Genomic DNA, 9,112 nt, shown 5'->3' with positions numbered 1-9,112 from the left:
CTTTGTGCAACAGACCATTGTGCAGAGCCTCCATGTCTGCTGGATAAAAGGGAGGAAGAAACAATGGTTCATGGGTTGCAATAGGCTGGAAGCTAAGCCCAAATTATTTCATCAGGGTATACTCCGCTAAAGGCATCTGAGGACATCTGCATGCCATTATTCTAAATGTATGCAGATGAACTCCACGAAATAAAGTTTAGCCCACGACATTCTAAATTTTATCACAACACACTAGATTACTTCAACAATGTTTGCATAATTAATTGTCACTGAAAAAAGAACAAACGATACTCATTTTCGAAGTCTGAACTTATGGAGGAACGTGTTCTTATTACAAATGACAACTGCAAGTTAAGCATACTTCTCAGGCCCAAATCGGTCTTCCGACCAAATTAGACTTTCGGACAGATCGGGCTTTCAGTCTGATCGGACTTCCGACCGGCTCAGACTTTCGGCAGAGTCAGCTTATTCAGAGATTTGGATGCTGGAACATTTGCAGCTCATTAAGATAGTAATGGAGACATCACTTTTCCACATGGCTGTGACATTTTGGTCAAAACTGTAGAAGAGTTGATTATCAAGGTTTACTCAGACATTGGACATAATTTTCAAGATCATGACTGACTTTGTGAAAGCGCCATATTTGCACCAAAGAATGAAACTGTTCCGGTTGTCAATTGGAAACTTATGCAATCAACCAATACAATTGATATTGGACCCCAACAGGGCCGTGAATTACTCTACTGCGTTTCTTAGCTCTTTGGATCCTCCTGGAATGTTTTCTCACAAACAGACATTGAAGAAAAAAGTTTCAGTCATGCTTTTGAGAAATCTGGATCCTCCAAAACTCTGCAATCGAACAACTAATTGTCAGGCAAATGCATTCACATCTTATGGAAACAACAATCCTTACTGGACAAGGAAAGGGAGAAAATATGTTTATTCCAAGTATTCCGTTGATTCCAGCAGATATGCCCTTTGGTTTCGAGACACTTCAAATTCTAGTAAGAGTTAGTTTTGCGATGTCAAAGAGTCAAGAGTCAAGAACAATAACTGAAAATATTCGATCTTCACCTCATGCAGAAGAGATTTTCGCATGGTCAGATCTATGTTGGTTGTTTCAGAGCTGGAAATAGCAACAATCTCTTTATACTCACACCAAATGGTAAAACAAAGAATGTTGTTTATACTGCTGCTTTACGTTGATCTCAAAATGTCACAGTGATGCAAAAATTTTCCAAATGAGATAGTCTGTGATAGAAATCTGGTAGGGTACCAACAAATGCTTTATTATTATTGCTCTCTCTCGCAAGAGCAAAATCAAAAGTCCGCACGGAGTGCGACTTTCAAGCTAGTGTGCGGCTGTGTGGTACGTAGCTTGCTTACCAACCACGTGGCTCCGGGTTCAGTCCCACTGCGTGGCTACTTGGGCAAGTGTCTTCTACTATGGCCTCGGGCCGACCAAAGCCTTGTGAGTGGATTTGGTAGACGGAAACTGGAAAAAGCCCGTCGTATATATGTATGTATATATGTATATATATATATATATATATATATATATATATATATGTGTGTGTGTGTGTGTGTGTGTGTGTATGTGTGTGTGCCTGTGTTTGTCCCCCAACATCACTTGACAACCGATGCTGGTGTGTTTACGTCCCCGTAACTTAGCGGTTCAGCAAAAAAGACCGATAGAATAAGTACTAGGCTTACAAAGAAAAGTCCTTGGGTCGATTTGCTCGACTAAAGGCGGTGCTCCAGGATGGCCACTGAAACAAGTAAAAGAGTAAAGAGCGTAAAGAGTATATATATATATATATATATACGCACGCACACACACACACACACACACACACACACATACATATTAATCTAATCCGTTCCAGTGTTATTTGAATTTACACGAAAAATATTTTTATGATGGTGTTTTATGCCTTTTTTGTAGTTCTATTCTTACTCTACAACTTTTATTCATTGCGTTTGAAATTTGAATAAGTGTTACCTCTTTTACAGACGTATGACTACAGGGAGCCGAGTAGTAAAAAAAAAACGAACGAATTTATCTGACAACTCAATATGTGGGTTTGAAGTTCTCCCTTGTTTCTGCTATTATGTAGGAACATTTGTTCTGATCCAAATCCAATTTTATATTCCTTGAGAATGTCGTAACCAGGTCAAGGCTTTTCAAAGTATTCCTGTTCTTAGGCATATATTTTTAGATTATTCACAAAGAACCGAAATATTGGGTTGTCGGGAAAGTTCGTGCCGATTTATAGTAGCTTACCTTTCGACTTATTTTAGAACATGGTTGAGTCTATAAAATAGGATTTGACTATACCTCCATTTAGAGCACAGTTTAAGCTATCTTTTCGTGGAAGAAGGTTTATGTTCCTATAACCTGTGTTAATTCTGTAAACCTTTAAAATGGAAGATAAGAAAGTTCATTTTCGGTACTTGATGCTTTGGGAACCAGACAAAAATTGCTGCAGCTCGGATGGGATGTGTTACCCCACCCTCCATATTCACCAGATATTGCTCCTTCGGATTTCTACTTATTCAGGTCTCTGCATAATAGTCTTAATGGTAAAAAATTCAATTCCTTGGATGACGTAAAAAGATACCTTGATGAATTCTTTGGCATGAAGCCACCTCAATTCTGGGAAGAGGGTATTTTCAAGTTAAAGGAAAAATGGAGACGCATTGTGCAACAAAATGTTTCATATTTGGTTGATTAAAAATGTAACGGCAAGTATTTATTAACCTTTTTCTTCCCTTTAAAAATCGGCACGAACTTTCCGGACAACCCACTACATATACTTGAACTTGCAGCCGGTATTCACCCAAGGTGGATTGAGCCGGGTCCGACCAACGCGTTCATCACGTTCCTCACGAATGTTGACCACATCCGGCAGTCGGCCCTAACGTTCCAGCAGGCAAAGTAATGCTTCTGCCTGGACTCCAAGAATCCAGCTTCTAAATTTGACAAATGTTCCACTAAGAGAACAAGTGCAGTGGATAGCGCTGATGTCATTCACAGTCGCCATTCGTTGTTGAGGTGTTGGAGTTCGTGTCCGAGCTTCAGGGGATACAAGTTCACATATGGTCCTCGGTTACATGCAAACATATTTTGGGATTGTGTGATCCGTAGCAGCTAATCTTGCCATCGAATGTCGACTATCGCAGAGGACTCGCTAAGCAGGTCATCACCGATTTATCGGAACAGACGTAGACTGAGTTTGAGCGGGTTTGTACTCATGGTAGTTAATCCATAGCTGAAACCCTGACGTGTGCTACTACTCTGGGTCAGAGAAGACCTGCGAACAAGACTACTACCCAGGGTAAGAGAAGACCTAAGAGGTGGTTCCACACTCCTCAAAACTCTGGAACTCCCGTACCAAAGCCCAACTACCGGATGTAGTTTGTTCCGATAATCGACGGTGACTTGTTTAGCTAATCCTCTGCGACGGTCGACAATCGACGGCAAAACGAACTGCTGCGGTTCGCATAATCTCAAAGTATGTTTGCATGTAACCGGGGAGCACATGTGAACTTATATTCCCACCGAAGCTCGTAGGGAACCTATACAGTATAGGTTGATGTTTCTGATTTCGTGGAAGCCAAATATGTACTCTTCAGATTTCCTCAACAGAAAAAGACGTGGGGTTTACTGAAAGTAAGCAGTATTAAACAGGGACGGTAGTCATGAAATAGACCTCTGCTTTGCTACATCCTATCTAAGACAATACAATCATTTCCTATATTTAATTTCAAGTTAGTGCTCGAGTAGGAAGCCAGGTTATCTACGGCCCTGATTACGGTTTTGAAACTTAAGCAAGTCGATGATTTCTTCCCCTAGTGGTGAGTGGGGAACAGAATAGGAATTCTTGTAATCCAGTCACACTAACTTCTTCCTGTGTATACACAAACACACACAACACACCATGTATATTTTTCAATATATATATATTACATCCATATATAAATATACATACATATTATATAAATATGTTCATATATATATGTATATAATATATGTAGGTATATATGTATCTATATATATTATATATAATGTATATATATAGGCTATATATATATATGTATATATTATATGTATATATTTATTATATATATAACATATACTCAACTATAGTGTATATAATATTATACATATGTATATATATATATATATATTATATATATATATATATATATTCATAAATATATATATATATGTGTATATGTATATGCATATACATACACACAATATATTCGTTGTGTGTGTTTGTATGTATGCATGTAATATATATGTATATATGAATGTATTTATGTATGTACGTATGTATGTATATATATGTCTGTGTGTGTGTACGTAAAAGCGCATGTATGCGTGTGTACGCATATCTGAAAATGCGTATATATATGGTGTGTGTGTGTATCTATGATCGTAGGCAAGTCATCCAAGCCCCTAAATATGGGTCTTAGATGACTTGCTGTTCACTTTATGAGAGTAAATAGGAAACAAAGCTATCAAGGAGAATCATTAAATAATCGGCAACTACAACGAGGATGACATTTATTGAGTCTTCACTCACCGAATTGAAATATCTTGTGGTATCTCAGCTATTTCGGAGACATCCATTTCCTCTACTTCTATCAAATAAGGACACGCGGTTATGTGTGTGTGTGTGTGTGTGTGTGTGTGTGTATGTGTGTGTGTATGTGTGTATGTATGCGTGTATGCATGTATGTATGTATGTATATATTTATGTATGTATGTATGTATGTATGTATGTATGTATGTATGCGTGTGTATGTATGTATGTATGTATGTATGTATGTATGTATGTATGTATGTATGTATGTGTGTGTGTATGTATGTATGTATGTATATATATGGTGTGTATGTATGTATGCATGTATGTATGTGTGTATGTGTGCGTGTGTATGTATGTTGTGTGCTCGTGCGTATGTGTGTGTATGTATGTGTGTGTATATATATATATATATATATATGTATGTAAGTGTGAATGTGTGCGTGTGTATGTACGTATGTTTGTATATAATATATAATGTATGTATGTATGTTGTGTGTGCGTGCGTATGTAAGTGTATGTATGTGTATGTATATATGCATGTATGTATGTGTGCGTCTGTATAAATGTATATATGTATATATGTGTGTGTGTGCGTGCGTGCCTGTGTATGTATATATGTATGTATATGTGTATGTATGTTCGTGTATATGCTTGTATGTGTGTATGTATGTGGGTAGTATATGATACATATATCTGTATGTGTGTATGTAAGCATTGTTGAGTGCGTGTGTACGTACGTAGATATGTGTGCGTATGTTTATGTGTATATATGCGTAAGTATATAACTATATTTGTATGTATGTTCTTATATAAGTAAAGGTGTGTATGTATGTATACATGTATGTATATATACAAGTATGCATTTGTGTGTATGTATGTGTTTATGTACATGTGTGTGTATGTCTGCAATCATGCATGCATGTATATGAGTATATATATATATATATATGTGCGTATGTATGTGTTTATGTACATGTGTGTGTATGTCTGCAATCATGATGCAGTTATGAGTATATATATATATATGTGTGTATGTATGTGTTTATGTACATGTGTGTGTATGTCTGCAATCATGCATGCATGTATATGAGTATATATATATATATGTGTGTATGTATGTGTTTATGTACATGTGTGTGTATGTCTGCAATCATGCATGCATGTATATGAGTATATATATATATATATGTGTGTATGTATGTGTTTATGTACATGTGTGTGTATGTCTGCAATCATGCATGCATGTATATGAGTATATATATATATATGTGCGTATGTATGTGTTTATGTACATGTGTGTGTATGTCTGCAATCATGCATGCATGTATATGAGTATATATATATATGTGTGTATGTATGTGTTTATGTACATGTGTGTGTATGTCTGCAATCATGCATGCATGTATATGAGTATATATATATATATATATGTGCGTATGTATGTGTTTATGTACATGTGTGTGTATGTCTGCAATCATGCATGCATGTATATGAGTATATATATATATATATGTGCGTATGTATGTGTATGAAAATGTGTGTATGTTGTTATTCTTGTTTGTTATACTTGGAGATGGATTTATTTTAATTGTCCTTTTCTTCCTTTTTCCCTTTTCCCTTTGAGCAGCATTCAAGCCGCTCACTAATAACGTAGCACGGTGCTTTTGTTTACGTCAAGCCCTCTCTTGGTGTTTGTGCATACTTGAATGGCTTGATGCATACATAAATGTGTGCGTCTGGATAAACTTGTACTCGTCAGTGTACGTGTCATACAAACTGTATGTTTAATTACTGCTTATATGTGTGCATTCATATGTATTCCATATATACGTATGTGATTGTGTGCACCTCAAATGGCGAATCCCTGAAATGTTTTACGAAATTTCACCGTTCAGCTGATGGATTTTATTTGAGTTATACGAATCTGAGGCTGTTCTGTTGTTTTTGTAGAACCCAAGCATTCTATGCTTCTATGCAGATCAATTGCTAATGCGCCTATGATAATAGGAACAATAGTCCGAATATGAAGGGCTACTGGAAAGTTCCTGTCTTTAAGGGTACAGCAAAAGGCCGGGTGGGAGGCCTCACATTCTGAGTTCTTTTATAGACATTAGAGAAACTGAATGACCGCTGCAATAAGTGTGTGAATCTGAGCGGGGAATACTATTTTCTCTTTTACTCTTTTACTTGTTTCAGTCATTTGACTGCGACCACCATGCTGGAGCACCACCTTTAGTCGAGCAAATCGACCCCATGACTTATTCTTTGTAAGCCTAGTACTTATTCTATCAGTTTCTTTTGTCGAACTGCTAAGTTATGGGGACGTAAACACACCAGCATCGGCTGTCAAGCATTGTTGGGTGAGTTGGGGGACAAACACAAACACACAAACACACACACATATATATACGATGGGCTTTTTTCAATTTCCGCCTACCAAATCCACTCTATAGTAGAAAACACTTTCCCGAGGTGCCACGGAGAGGGACTGAACCCGGAACCATGTGGTTGGTAAGCAAGCTTCTTTTTACACAGCCACTCCTGCGCATATGTTGAAGAAAATCATAATTAACTGATTCTCCTGTATTTTCCTTTGCCTAAAACCAGGAACTCTTCAGCATCCCTTCGTACTGTAGTTTCTAATCAGTTTGTCATAAATGTTATGCTTTTCTCCAGTTTTTTAAGAGAAATTCGCATCTGCAGAGTGGATGATCTCTACAGTGAAAAATTACTTTTGCTCCCTTCTCCATACAACTATATCAAGCCTGTTGTTCTTAGACTGTGTTGATGTTTTTATGGAGATGTTCAACCGTCATACCTTATTTTTGAATGTATGCAGACTCTCTGATTCTGTTGAGCTGCAGTTGAGTTTATGAAACCATGACCAGCAGGAAGCGGCATAGCAGCCGTTCTAACTGCGTCCGGACGCTTGTATTCGCCCCACATCTTTGAGCAAGGCCTTAGACTCAACTCAGACATCTATGTGAAGCCGCTGAAGACTTTGGTCAATATCTGGCTGGCGAGGGTTGCTGCTGGAAGTCCAAGTAGGACTCGGCTTCTTGCCTTACCCCTCGGAAAGAGTCAGAAGTGATTGTAGGGACATTTTGTGACTTCATCAGCCCCAATTTCTTAACTCCTAATTCCCCCGATTGCAATCTCATGGATTACTGTATGTGGCGCGGTTGAGAAAGACATCAATCACTTTGCCTGCAACACCAAGGCCGAGCAGGGTGGGGGGGATAAATTATGGAGGTGTTCGTATATCTTCCCAAGGACACAGTAAGGAACTCGAAAGACAGGTTCCGAAGTCGTCTTGAGGTCACAGGGCGTCAACTCTGAGTAAATTGTTATCCCACAGCTATAGTTCATTCTCTTGATTTTAAAAAAATACTTTTTACATTTCATTCTGAAATTTTCTTCAGAATTCTGTCGTTTAAACACTGGAAATTATAATTCTGTTAATAAAATGCTTTTCAACATCAGTTTTTCACACACACACACACACACACACACAACACACACACACACACACACACACGTATATTAAAATTTCTAAGTCTTTCTAGAGGAGACTACAGCAGCGGTGCTGGATATTAATAGTTATCGCCAAGCTAATATGGCAGTCCAGAAATATAGGACGAATGCTGCCGTTGTAAGATGAGATATTGAAGATTACGATTTTGCCAGGGAAAATTGATGTTAGCAGTTTAAGGTTAGGTGTTCCAGTCAAATCTAGGATTTAGGAATAGCGTTAGGGCTTAGAGTTAAAATTAAGATTTGGGGTTATAGTTAGCGTTTATAATTAGGGATTGGAATAGTGCTTAGCATTAGTGTAGTGGTCAGGGGTTAGGGCTCAAGGTTAGCGTTCGGGTTTGATTTAGCTCTAAACTCCTAGAATTAGAGTTTGAGGTTAAACAAAGAAGTCACAACGAAAAGAATAATTATTTTTTCTTGCAGAAGTGAAATTGTTTGTTTAAATGGTAAAAATTTTGCCAATCGGTGTTGGTTTGTTTACGCCACCGTAACTTAGCAACTCGTCAAAAGAGTCTGGTAGAATAAGAACCAAGGCGGTGCTCCAGTATGGCCGCAGTCCAATGACTGAAATAAATGAAAGATACACAGTAAAAGATTATGTATATATATATATATATATAATATATAATATATATATAATATATACATACATACATACATACATACACACACACACCTATATATATATATATTTATATATATATATATATATGCATGGTTTGTATATACATATATAGACGCACACACACACACAAACATTCATGCATATATAATCTATATATATATATATATTATATATATACACGCGAACGCAAATACATGCCCGCATACAGAGAAACGGACAGGCGGCGATCATGTACTTGATGCGTGTAGGCAGGGGCTGCCAGTCTCCCTTTTGAGATATCATGTGTTGAAAGCACTACTGTTCGTCCTACTAATTAAGTTTATGTGGACTTTCTTCAACCGCTGAAATGTTCCATCAA

General features: G+C 37.4%; 1 long non-coding RNA gene across 1 annotated transcript; it reads right to left on the bottom strand.

Moving 5' to 3' along the window:
- Nucleotides 1–1,095: 1,095 nt before the first annotated feature.
- LOC118766967 lies at nucleotides 1,096–2,379 on the bottom strand. Its single transcript, XR_005002886.1, has 3 exons — nucleotides 2,236–2,379; nucleotides 1,374–1,377; nucleotides 1,096–1,106 (listed from the first exon to the last, which is right to left on the bottom strand). It is a non-coding gene; the product is annotated as an uncharacterized LOC118766967 (long non-coding RNA).
- Nucleotides 2,380–9,112: the final 6,733 nt, after the last annotated feature.

Source organism: Octopus sinensis, linkage group LG18 (genome assembly GCF_006345805.1).
Source record: "Octopus sinensis linkage group LG18, ASM634580v1, whole genome shotgun sequence".
Classification (NCBI taxonomy): Eukaryota; Metazoa; Mollusca; class Cephalopoda; order Octopoda; family Octopodidae; genus Octopus; species Octopus sinensis.
The sequence above is the reverse complement of the archived record's forward strand: the minus strand, read 5'-3'. Positions and strand labels throughout refer to the sequence as shown.